This window comes from Carassius gibelio, chromosome B16 (genome assembly GCF_023724105.1).
Source record: "Carassius gibelio isolate Cgi1373 ecotype wild population from Czech Republic chromosome B16, carGib1.2-hapl.c, whole genome shotgun sequence".
Taxonomy (NCBI): Eukaryota; Metazoa; Chordata; class Actinopteri; order Cypriniformes; family Cyprinidae; genus Carassius; species Carassius gibelio.
In genome coordinates this window covers 4,264,489-4,276,929 of record NC_068411.1, presented here as the reverse complement: position 1 = coordinate 4,276,929, position 12,441 = coordinate 4,264,489, and positions in this window count along the sequence as shown.

Sequence of the window (12,441 nt, the reverse complement as noted above, 5' to 3'; positions counted from 1 at the left end):
TCTGTGCTCTGTAGGGCTTTTCCTCCGTTGTTCATTTTAGCTTGATTTTACGCTTAGCGTCAAATGATATTCCCGACAGTGAGAGAACAGTGAGTAATAGGCTACGGTTTGCTCCTGTTCAGAATAACTTTTCTGCTGGTTTGCAGGTTCCGCTTTTCCAGTCGGTACGATGAACGCATAACATAATTGCCTCCTTCTTTCTCTCAATAAAGATGAACAAAAAAAAAAAAAACGCCGACTTTTGGCAATGAGTGCGCAAAGGTTTACACGGGCAAGACCCCACTATTTTTAATGCTTATAGCAACACAAATTCAAGCGTAGACTATTTAAAAAAAAAAAATAATGTTTAAGTATTTGATTCATTAGAAGTTAAATCAGTTTAACGCATAATCCGTCGTATAGCTATCATTCGTTTCAAGAGTCTGTAGTGGTTTAGTCTTCTATAAGCCCGTTTAAAGCCTCTCGCTCCAGGCCTACAAATCAGCTCGCATTGCCTGAAGAACGTCCGCGATTTAATATAATAAATAAATAAATACATATGATTTTTACTGCGGTTGTATCTATCTGTCGGACATTCAGCTGGGCGAAGCGGTAGTGCCAGAAGTTTGTTTGCTGTCGGTGATGGCGCTGGAGAGGTGTGTTGTCCGTGTGTGAGAGACTGTGTGTTGTGTGTGGGATTTGCTGAAGGCTTGAATTGAGCCCATTGCTGAGAGCGACCGCTAGGATGTAGGACACACCAATTCACCACAGCCTTTCATCTGCTCACGAATGCATGAAACTGACCTGATAAAACCGCTCAGTCTATCTTAATATTAATACAGACTTACATAGGTCTATATATCTTAAGAATATGAGGATATATATATATATATATATATATATATATATATATATATATATATATATATATATATATATATACACACACACACACACACACACACACACACACACACACACACATCTAGGCTAAAGAGGCATTAGAAAAGTGACATAGTTGTTAGCATCAAAGCGATTAAAACACTCGCACAGAGACAAACACGCAAATAAAAATGTTTATATAGTGTTGAGCTATAGCTTATTATTAATTATTACATTTCGTTTTCTTGTCTGATTTTCCCTCATCTGTGTATGCCTAATTATTGTAATGTAGATTTGTCGTACTGTTTAATCCTAATATTAATTTAATTTAATACCGAATATAATTTAATATAGCCTAGGTAATGCAGAATTTGTACAGTGTATTTGACTTGTTTTATGACGTAGTCTATCGACCCTATTTTTTTTTTATTTACAAACATTCCTTTACAACAGGTTCTATCATAAGCGATTTTTTCGTCTTCTCTACTCCATCACCCTTAGGCCTATGTCCAAAAAGACATCAAATCTTCTATTAATGTATGCAGAAGACAAAATCAACCATTGATAATTGCAAGAGTATAGCTCGGGTCCTGCAATCGATCGGTGTGTCCTGCTATGGAGAGATAAGAACACTCACTCTTTACAGCAATATCATTTATTTTGACCTATCTGCTCGCTACAGACTTATGATGAATAGCCGAAGCAGCTAAAGTGCTTTATCACGAGTGTATCCTCTTGATGTAAAATTGATTTGTTATAAATAGCTGAAACAAAGAAACCAAAATTCCCGCGTTGGGATCATCATATAAATATCTTCTGTATTCGAGAGATGATGGAACCAGACACATAGAAAGATAAAATAAAAACCTCATTAATTATATAAGCACTACCAGATTAGTTATTTTATAACGTTAAAAATAAATAAATAAATAAATAAAAGTCGAGATTTTTGGTATTACTAAACAAAATAGTTTTATATATTCATATTTGTTAAAGGGGTTTAATAGCCTACACGACTGCAGACATTATTTGAATAATGTGTTCCTATGTGAAGCTCAGAGAGGCCAGGGCTAGAACGGGGTCAGTTCAGCGGTTTAGAAGACAAGCGAATGTGATTAACGAATCCGTTTAAGCTCCACAAACTGTTCGTAAAAGCAAAGCACTGATACCCTACTGTGTTGTCTGCTGTGTCTGTTGATTCTTTAAATCTCGAGCGATAGATCAGATGAGCTCAGGAATCAATCTTAAGGCAGTAGTACAGAACCTTGACGTGAATCACAGTGAAACGTTTCAGGTAAATATGCATCCTATTTAGTTTTTTATATATTGATTAATTGATTTTTTGATTGATTGGCGCACTCAGGGTTGTTACTATAGCCTACGAGATATTCTGGCTCACTGACATTTTTCGCATTTCATGAATGCAAAAATGCAAGACGATAGTTGTAAGCTCTTGTTGTCCCAGCTCAGCCAGCCTCGATTGCAGAAAAATACAAATGTTCAATTTACAAAATTTAGTTTTAATGTATGACATAATTGTATTCTTTGCGTGTCTGTGAAATACATTGTACATTTATTTTGTGGTTACATATCTGTTTTTAATTGTAAAAGCCAAATGAGCAAATTTTAAGGATTAGCTAATTCACACACACATAAACACACACACACACACAGACACAAACACACACAACAGAGAGAGAGAGAGAGAGAGAGAGAGAGAGAGAGAGATGGCGGTGTAAGAAAAAGTAGAAGAAGATTCTTTAAGGGCCCTTGACCACATTTAATTCGAATTTAATTTCAGAACTCTGGTGATGAAGGATGTACCACAACATAAGAGTGCAGCTCAAAAACAGTAGTCCAAAGCTTTCATTCAAACACATTAATATGTGTTGTCACATTTGTAACAGAAAACAAATTAGTAACACGGCTTGTACAGAGATACCACTACTATTCAGTATGTGTTTGCTGATTAATTAATTTCATGCCATTGTTTAAAGACATTACATGATTTTCATCAAAATTTAGAAAGAGTTTAAAACATGACAGTCTGTCTTTAAAAAGACCTGTCATGGACTAACATTAATTTATCTAATTTTCTAGAGAATCATCATAAAGGAGTAGATAACAGTAAAATGTGACCGGACTGCATGAGTCAAAACAAACTGAAATAAAAAGAACCGACCAATTGAATTGTCACTGTGACTGAATTAGCAGCTAGCTTAATTAGCCTTTTTGCAGAAACTAATGCTAAAAAAGTGTGTGTGTGTGTGTGTGTGTGTGTGTGCTTGTTTATGTTACATTGTGGGAACCAAATTTCCCCACAAGGATAGTAAAACCTGAAATATCCCTACAAGACAAAAAAAAAGTTAATTTAATTTAAAAAAGTTAATTTAAAAGTTTGCTAATAATGACAACTTGCACTCTATTTACTAACCGCTATTTTTCAAAAAAAAGAAAAAAAGATAACAATAGCTTCTCTATTCTTTTTGTATTATATTTATTTTCTTTTAATTAATTATACAATTAACAAAACAATAGAAAGGCCTAACACTAGCTTGCTCTATTCTTTTTCTATTCTATCTGTTTTACTTTTATTTATTTTTTTATATTTATACAGATTTAAAAAAATTGCTACGTGTACTGCATAAGGATAACTGAAACTTGTCATATAAATGGCATATCATTGCTCTTTTGTTGAGTCGGTTTGGATAAAACCATCTGCTAAATGACAAAAACAAACAAAACATAAAACATCTATTTATATTAACATGTAAACATGTATTAACAATGTAAACACTAATGCAAATGTGTTCACTCATTAACTGGTGGCATTTCTGAATATGATTAGCTACTAAAGACGTAGCAGGTAATGTTTTAATTTTTTCATTTTCATGAAGTGACTGGAGCGCTGGAATAATCTGCTGTATTTGACTGTACAGTGAGTCTCTTAAGGGCATGTATTTGTCACAGTATAAGAGGAAGTGTTCCCCCATCTCAACTGCCCCTTATTTACATTAATTACAGATTCGCTCTTAAGTAACCATGTCATCTTATGTTATCCTCTTTCTATGGCCAGCTGGTGGTCACTAAGTCTTTACTTAGTCAACAAATATCTGTGTGCTATATTTCTGACTGGTATGAGATAGTCAGCCAGTGTACACTTATCAGGGGCGTAGGCAGCGGACACCCCCCCTCCCCCCCCAGTGTATTATACAAATATTTGTTAAATAATTATTGTTTAACCCTTGTGCATCCTTTTGGATATTTTTGTCCTTTTCAGTTTAGATTTTTTTTTGATCATTTTGCCTGTGTTATTGCCAACTGCATACATTTTAACTCAATTCATTTAAATTCAAGATTATTTTTATAGCGCTTTTTACAATACAAATCGTTGCAAAACAACTTTATAGAAAATCAAGTTTCTACAATGTTTGGTAGTAACTTATCAGTGGAGATTGTCAGTTTTTGTACATAATGCAGAAATGTACAGAAAAATCAATTAAAGACATAAACAGTCAATGAACACTATTAACAGTAATTATTTATTAAATTTTTTAGCAAAATTTGGTAATTCGTTATGTTGTTTCAAGGTTGGCATCATCTGAGGTCCTCCGAGGGGTTTGCATCATCTCTGCCGAGGTGTTCTGGATCCAGACTGAAGCTTGTGTAAATCCAAGTTACATCCCGTGGCAAAAACAAAGAAATGAATAGAAACATAATTAATGTAGCTGTCTCTCAGAAGTCAATATGGCCAGAGAATCACCCATTCCCCCAATGCTGCGGCAAAAAATAGCAAGTAAGGGTAGCTGCAGCCTGGAGCAATGAGCGTGCCAAAAGGTGGGCATGCAGAAAGATTTCTCATTGGTGGAAAGAAAGGTAGGGGGCGTGCCAAAAGGCTTAGCGAAAACTGGCTGTTTCGCCTAAAGGCGAGCCATACTCTTGATCACTATTGGCCTATAGATTGATAGAAAGCAATAAATTAGACACATAATCCTATAAAACCAAATGTAATTCTTCCAAGGTAAAAACAGTGTTAATGATGTAAAAAATGATGTCAAAAGCTGTATTTGTTAACATTAGTGAACTAACAAGAACAAAATACTAACAGCTGTATTTTTATTAAAGCTGCGGTAAGTAACTTTTGACGCTCTAGCGGTTAATAAACAGAACTGCTTGCGTCTTGCGGAAGAACATCGTAGCCGGAACTACTTCTCTCTGTTTATGTCTATGAAGAATCACAAAGGTACTAGGATACTCCACTGCGGTACCCCTGAAGCTATCTAAAATAGTCTGAATATAAACTTATTATAGGTGCACCCTAGTGATTCAGGACAAGCTAAAAACACGGTTTGGAAAATGGATTCATGGTGTACTCGCTTATTATATACATTTTTCTACATTTTGAACACAAACAAAGTTACGGACCGCAGCTCTGATTGGTTGTTTTTTACCGGGAGCGGATGACTTTCTGCAAATGGCAATAGGACCACTGGGAGGAGCCAGAGGACCTTGATTTTTTCATCAGATTATCTGTCTCATATTCTACCTTCAGGACATAATGACAGGTTTAACAAATATGTAAAAAATATATTTTTACAAAAGTTTAATAAATACTGTATCGAATGTTTTGCGAATATATTTAACAGTGCTTCAGATAATATATTTCTATATATTTCCACCTGCTCATGTTCTCGTGAATGCCCGGCCAAAAGAATCGGGTCGTTAGTCGATTTAGTTTTGCCGTTACTCCTAAGTGTCCCGCCATAATTGGGTTGTATCCAGTATTAATTTTGACACGAAATTTTAATTTAGTTTTAGTCTTAGTCTTTTGACTATAATTCATTTTAGTTTTAGTCAAGTTTTAGTCATCTGATTTGTTTTAATTTTAGTCTTATTTTAGTCGACTAAAATAAGACTAAAATCAATAACAGATTTACTAGACAATTTTTTACAGCTGGTATAGGAAACAAACTTAACCAAAATATATAAAACACAAATTCAACTTTATTTCAACACAACTGTGTCTTTATTTCGATTCAAAAGCTTTTATGCAGCAACAAACACTGTCATGATAATGTAAACAATAACTATCTGCCAATTGACCATCAATAAAAGAAAAATAAAGTTAGGTCCAGGACCTTAAAGCTTACAGCTGAGCTGAACAATAAGTGCATACATTTAAAGTAAATATTTAATAAGTTGGGTGGATAAAAAAAGTAACAAGATTTTATAAGGTATTCATTTGTCTAGCAATATTGTATGTTTTAAATACTAAAATTTTGCTAGATTAGTATGTATAATGATAGGATGTGAACATTCACGTTTCACATGACTAATATAGAAATATTTGTGATATTGTCAACAAGTAGAACATTATAAAATATACTAAACATTAGTATTAATCAAATGTATGTATCATAATATTACCTATTAGTATTGTGCTCTCATCTAACTTGAAGAAGGGGCTATTTTACAGTACTTTTCAGTTCGTAATATTTAATGCTACAACATCTACGCACTGCAGTCTTCCAATTTTGCTTAGCTCAATAAACAAAAGAACACCGTTGTGAAATTACATTTGAGAAAATGTCCAGGTGGCTCGTCTGTAAATGTCTTTTCAAATTGGTTGTGTTCTTGCCACGAATGAGCGCTCCGCGTGCTTTACACTTTGTTTTGTTTTGTTCGTCGTCAAACGTGAAGTGAGCTGTGGACATTTTGTCACTCTTTTAGACATCACCTCTTCAAATGCCGACTTCCCGGGAGCTCATTTAAAAACTGAATACCTTCGCTTCACGTCTCAATAAGTCAGGATCGGATTGGTTCTCTTCTCTCATGCAGTCTCGCCTGTTCCGTTTTGTCGGTTCTTTTGTTCATTCCTCGCATCTCTCCCGTCTGCTGATTTGATTTTCGTCACAGTCTATTTTCGTCTCGTCCTTTATTCGTTGACGATAATGTCAATCAATTTAGTCATAGTTTTAGTCTCCATCAGTGCCTTCTTTTTTAGTTTTCGTTTCGTTTTCGTCCGCAAAAATATATTCGTGACGAAAATAATGACGAAAATATTTAGTCAAAGAAATTAACACTGGTTGTATCTTCTATTGTCTGAGCGTCGCAGGTTACTCGATACAACCGATCCTTGATAATGGCAAAATACGGATGGGCTAGTGGGCGCTCAGGGTGGAGGACCTGCCCATCGATAGAATGGACCTGCTCAAACGCATGTTTGAGTGTCTCATCTTGGGATTGTTCCAGGGGACAGTCATCGCGACTGGAAAGGTTTAGCCTCGCCACGCCGCTCGGATCCCCTGAGACTGCCCCTCTAGGTCCAGTTACAGATTCTCCCACCTGAGCGCTAGCCCCACCCCCCGGCCGGTTCTTCCCCCCGACGGCATCCACTGTTAAACAGCCCAATAATTGTTGAAACGCTGGCCAATTAGTTCCCAAGATTAGCGGATGCCGGAGGCGCGGACTAACGGCCACCTCCACATTATGCTTTTGGCCCCTAAATCCCCATCCTCCAGTGGGGGCCACCCAACAGGACCTAGGGAGAGGGACAGATTTCGGGGTAGGGGGGGAGGGGGAGACAGGGGAAGAGAGAGAGAGAGACAGAAGGAAGGGGCTCAGCGACCCCAGAGCACGCCGCCAGCTGGTCTTCCGCCAGACCCACTGGGCAGTCTTCTTTGGTAGGAAGAAGATATGCATGTATCAGAATTAGGCTATCAACTTGCTCACACATGAGCAGCTCCGTTTCATCTCGGAGATGAGTTCTGTCTTTGCGCTTGCCAAATTCCGCCGTGCTAATAGCAAATCCGTCATGTCACAAGCGGAACTGGCTCTTAAAGGGAATGGGAGGTAAGACTCTGATTGGTTTATTGCACGTTACACCCAAAAAACAACCATTACTCATTAAGAGAATAGGGACAACAGGTTTAGACCATGCGCCCGGGTGCGCCAACCGGATTTGGACACATCCTGAGTGCACCTGCACCATGTGCTTTACACTTTGCGTTTAGATTTTTAAAATAGGGCCCTGCATGTGTGTGCACTTTGCCAAGGCATCAGTCAATTTGTTTTTTGACCACAGACATAATGTCAGCTAACAGCAGCATTATAAAGTAAATAAAATGTAAATAAAGTACAAAATAATTTGACCCTAGAGCTCCAAACTCTGTCCTAGAGGGCCAGTGTCCTTTAGACTTTAGCTCAAACCCTAATTAAACCCACTTGAACCAGCTAATCAAGCTCTTCCTAGACAGTAGAAACGTCCATATAGGTGTGTTAAGGCCAGTTGGAGCTAAACTGGACTGTGCCCAGCTGGTGGAATGACCTCCCAAGCTCAATTCATACAGCTGATTCTTTACTCATTTTCAAGAAACATCTAAAGACTCATCTTTTTCGACAGCACTTAACCAACTAATACAAGCACTTTTCCATTTCTTGTCTTTCCATTTATATATTAAAAAAATAAATAAAAAAAACCTGGCTATGCTTTCTATACTAGACTAACTGAGACTTGTCATGGCACTTGTATACTGTTGTTGTTCTCTTGTTGACCTGACTGCTTCTATTGTTCTCATTTGTAAGTCGCTTTGGATAAAAGCGTCTGCTAAATGATTAAATGTAAAAAATAATTAAATGTAAACTCTTCAGGGCATTGGCCCTCCAGGATCTAGTTTGGAGTCCCCTGTCCTACAGAGTTGTTACTTTGCACATGCTTTTTGATCATTGCAAAAAATAATGTAAAATTATTTTCTTAGAATAGGAGATATGCTGTCCCTCCCATCATATACATTATCAGTAGTTAAGTATGTGGTCTTGAAGAATATCCTTTTTTTTTTTCTCTCTCATTTGGACTTGGTCTTGACTTGGGCTCGAAACTGTTGGACGTGGACTTGACTTGGACTCAAACCTCTTTGTACTCGGTTTTGACTCGGTCGCAACTAGTCCTGGTCTTGGACTTGACTAGGACTCGACAAAGCTGGACTTGACTACAGCTCTAGTTTAAACATTTGATATGTCATCTATGTAGTAATCAGAATAAAATACTGAAATTTTAAACTTCCACATCATTGCATTCTGTTTTTTATTCACAATTTGTACAGTGTCACAACTTTTTTGGAATCGGGTTTGTGTAACACCCAGATTTTTGACTATAGAGGAACTAACAGTGCATCCGTCTAGTTGCTAATTGTGATCCAAGAGATTCTTTGTGCTGTTTTCTTTTTATTTATTTTTTGGGTCCAATAAGTAATATCTCTGTCTTATCTGAATTGAATAGGAAAATAATAATGGTCATCACATCCTTATAAATCTTTTACATTTTAACACACTCTTTTAGCTTAGATAACTTAGAAGTTTAATCTGGTCTTGTTGATATATATAGTTGAGTATCATCAGCATAACAGTTGAAACGAATCCTGTATTTTCTAATAACATTGCCAAGTGGCAACATGAATATTGAAAATAGCAGAGGACCAAGGACAGATTCTTGTGACACTCCATATTTTACTGGTGATAACTGAGATGACTCCCCATTTAAATAAACAAAGTGGTAGTGATCAGACAGTAGGATCTAAACCATCAGGATTTAGGTAGGATCTAAACCATCTTGAAGTCTGCCCTTGAACAACTGTATAGTTTTCTAATTGATCTATGAGTATGTCATTATCTATGGTTTTGAACAGCAATAAGATCAAGCAAAACTAACAATGAAATCCAGCCTTGTTCTGATGCAAGAAGCAAGTAATTTGTAATCTCAACAAGTGCAGTTTATTTGATATGGTGGGGCCTGAAACCTGACTGAAATACTTTATAGATATAATTTTTTTTTTTTTTTTTTTTTTTCAGAAAGAAGCAAAATTGAGCAGACACAACCTTTTCTAAAATAGTTTGAACAGAATATTTGAAATGGGTTTGTAATTTGCCAGTTCACTGGGATCTAGTTGTGGTTTCTTAATAATTGCCAGCTTGAATGGTTTTGGGACGTGACCTAAATGTGGAAGAGCGGTAAATGATCTTAAATTTAGCACGACTACGCCACCTTGGGTCTACCTCAAGGACATTTATTAAATAAAATTATCTTCTTTTTTGGCAACACAGGTCATCTTACGATTAATTGGCAGGGGACACAGATATACAAACATTTTTATTACCATAAAAAAGGGTTTTTATTACATAAACAGGGAGATAAAAAGAGCAGTCGCTGAATGCAACAGTTCACATATAACAGACTCAATTACACACTACAAACAATACCACAATGGGCAATCTGGGTCATCAAGGACATCCAAGGATCAAGGTACAGGAACCGAGGCTTGACAGCAAGAACAAAGGGCACAATAGCCCCGCCTTATAGGTAGAGCCAGGACGAGGATGATGCAACACTTTTTTTCAAAGATAGAGAAGCGGCTGGTTTGAAATAGAGAAGCTGCTGGTGCAATCCTAAAAAAAAAAAAAAACGAGAGAAAATACAATTTGAGTTAACAAAATAACAGTTTTATCAGTGAAACAACAAATAGACCTTTAAATGAAAGTGTGGATTGAGTTTCATCAGTCAACGATTAGGGGTGAATGTGTGATTGATTAAACGAATACTACGGAGAGAATACTGACCCAAAGTTGGGAGTTTCTTTGCCTTTCATAATTGAGAAATTGAGTTCTCTTGGTAAGTGTATTCATTAAATTCTTTGCTACTGTTTTTTTTTTTTTTGTAAAATGCTTGTTACATGTAGTTGTATGTAAAGATGCATAATAGTTAATATTTTGTTATAAAATGGGAAGAACATTGCATGAATGTCTTATTAACTAATGCTTCAGAGTTAAAAGTCACTCCAAGATGTTAAGTTATTTTAATGGTTTTCATCGTGTATTTAAGCTGTGATTTGATGGTTGATTGTCTGACGCACATGTAATACAGGCAGATGAGGCCTAAGTGCATAATTTGGAAAATAGCTTTTCGCGCATATATATAAACTAGATGTGTTAAAGTTAGATGAGAATTAAGGGAAAAAAATTTATAAATGTTGTTCATATGCAGAATAACTGCTGTAATGATGTATATTGTTGAAAGGAATGTGTAATTGTATTTTTGGCCTTGTCTTTTGCAAGGTTCAGCCTTTTCTTTCTTTTCTCTTTTCCCCCTTTTTTTTCCATTATTTTCTGAGTTTGATGCTGCACATTCCTGGACACTGGACGATTCCTGAAGAAGATTTTATATGTGTATTGTCCCTGGTTCAGATCAGGAAAAAACGTTTGCAAGCAGGAACTGGCAAGCCATGCCCATATAAGGACCGAGTGGTAGGATTGTGTAAGTTTTTTTTTCTCCCCTTTTTGACTGAACTGTGTTGATCAGAACTGCATTTGCGGAAGAAGGATATCCTGCAAGCAGCATTTGAACTTGAGATTTATTAAAACCTTGTACTGAGACTGCTATTTGAGCAGGAAAATTTGACTTATTTTGATTTTATTTTCCCTACTGTTATTTTCTTTCATTTTTTTTCTACTTAAAAATTATATTGTATTCAAATTTAAAAAAAAAAGTTCTTTATTTTAAATAAGCTAATTAGAAACAATTTGAATTGAGAAAAAAAGGAAAAATAAATCATATACATATATTAATAGACTAAGGATCAATAAAATGTATTAGCTTGATTCTACACTCTAAAAAATGTTGGGTTATTTTTTCTACCCAACCGCTGGGTTAAGTCTGTTGGGTCATTTTATTGGGTTATTTTCTCAGTGTTGGGTAGTTTTTAGTGTAACCCAGCCGCTGGGTTACCAGTTGGGTCAATTTTAGTGACAGTTGACACAGTGAACCCCTCCCCCTCCTCGACGCCTCAACTCTACCTTCGCGCCGCGGGCATTTTGAATCACCTCAGGAGTCGAGAGCCATCGTTTTTCAGCGAGGACAGCTGTTATTCGGAGAAAAAAGGGTATGTGTGTGTGTTATTTTTATCTATACAACTATAAAATAACAGAATATGCAAAATAAGGCGGTTCGCTTGACATTAACAGTTTTAAAAAGTAACTCCTTGCTTCGTAAGCTTTGTAGGCTAGTCTGTTATGTTACAGCTTTTTCATGCTTTTTGAATAAATCGAACGTCTCCTTTGGTAAACATTTCCTCTGAAATACGTTACTTACACCATTGGTTCCCAACCTGGGGTCCGCGCCCCCTCAGGGGGGCGCCAGAGTTCACAGGGGGGGCGCGGGAGCATAAAATGTTCTACTAATAATTTTATATAAAGATATTTTTTCAAAGTTTTAAAAAAAATCATATGCTAACAATGCCGATATCAATTACAATTTCGTTATTTTAAATATAGGCGCGTTGCGCGTGGCAAGCGCGCTCATAATGTAAGATACGTCGGCGCGACCACAACAGTGCCCAACATCAAATGGCAAACATAATGAAAGCGGAACGAAACTGCTCGTTATTGTGTGGTTGATGGACCGTTTATCAGTTTGGGCCAGTGCAGCGCGAGCCGATCGTGATCATGCGATGCTGTTACTACACAGCGCTAATAAGAGATCCAGTACAGAAAGCATTTGAATTTGCCACAGAAGTAATAACATCGCTGCAA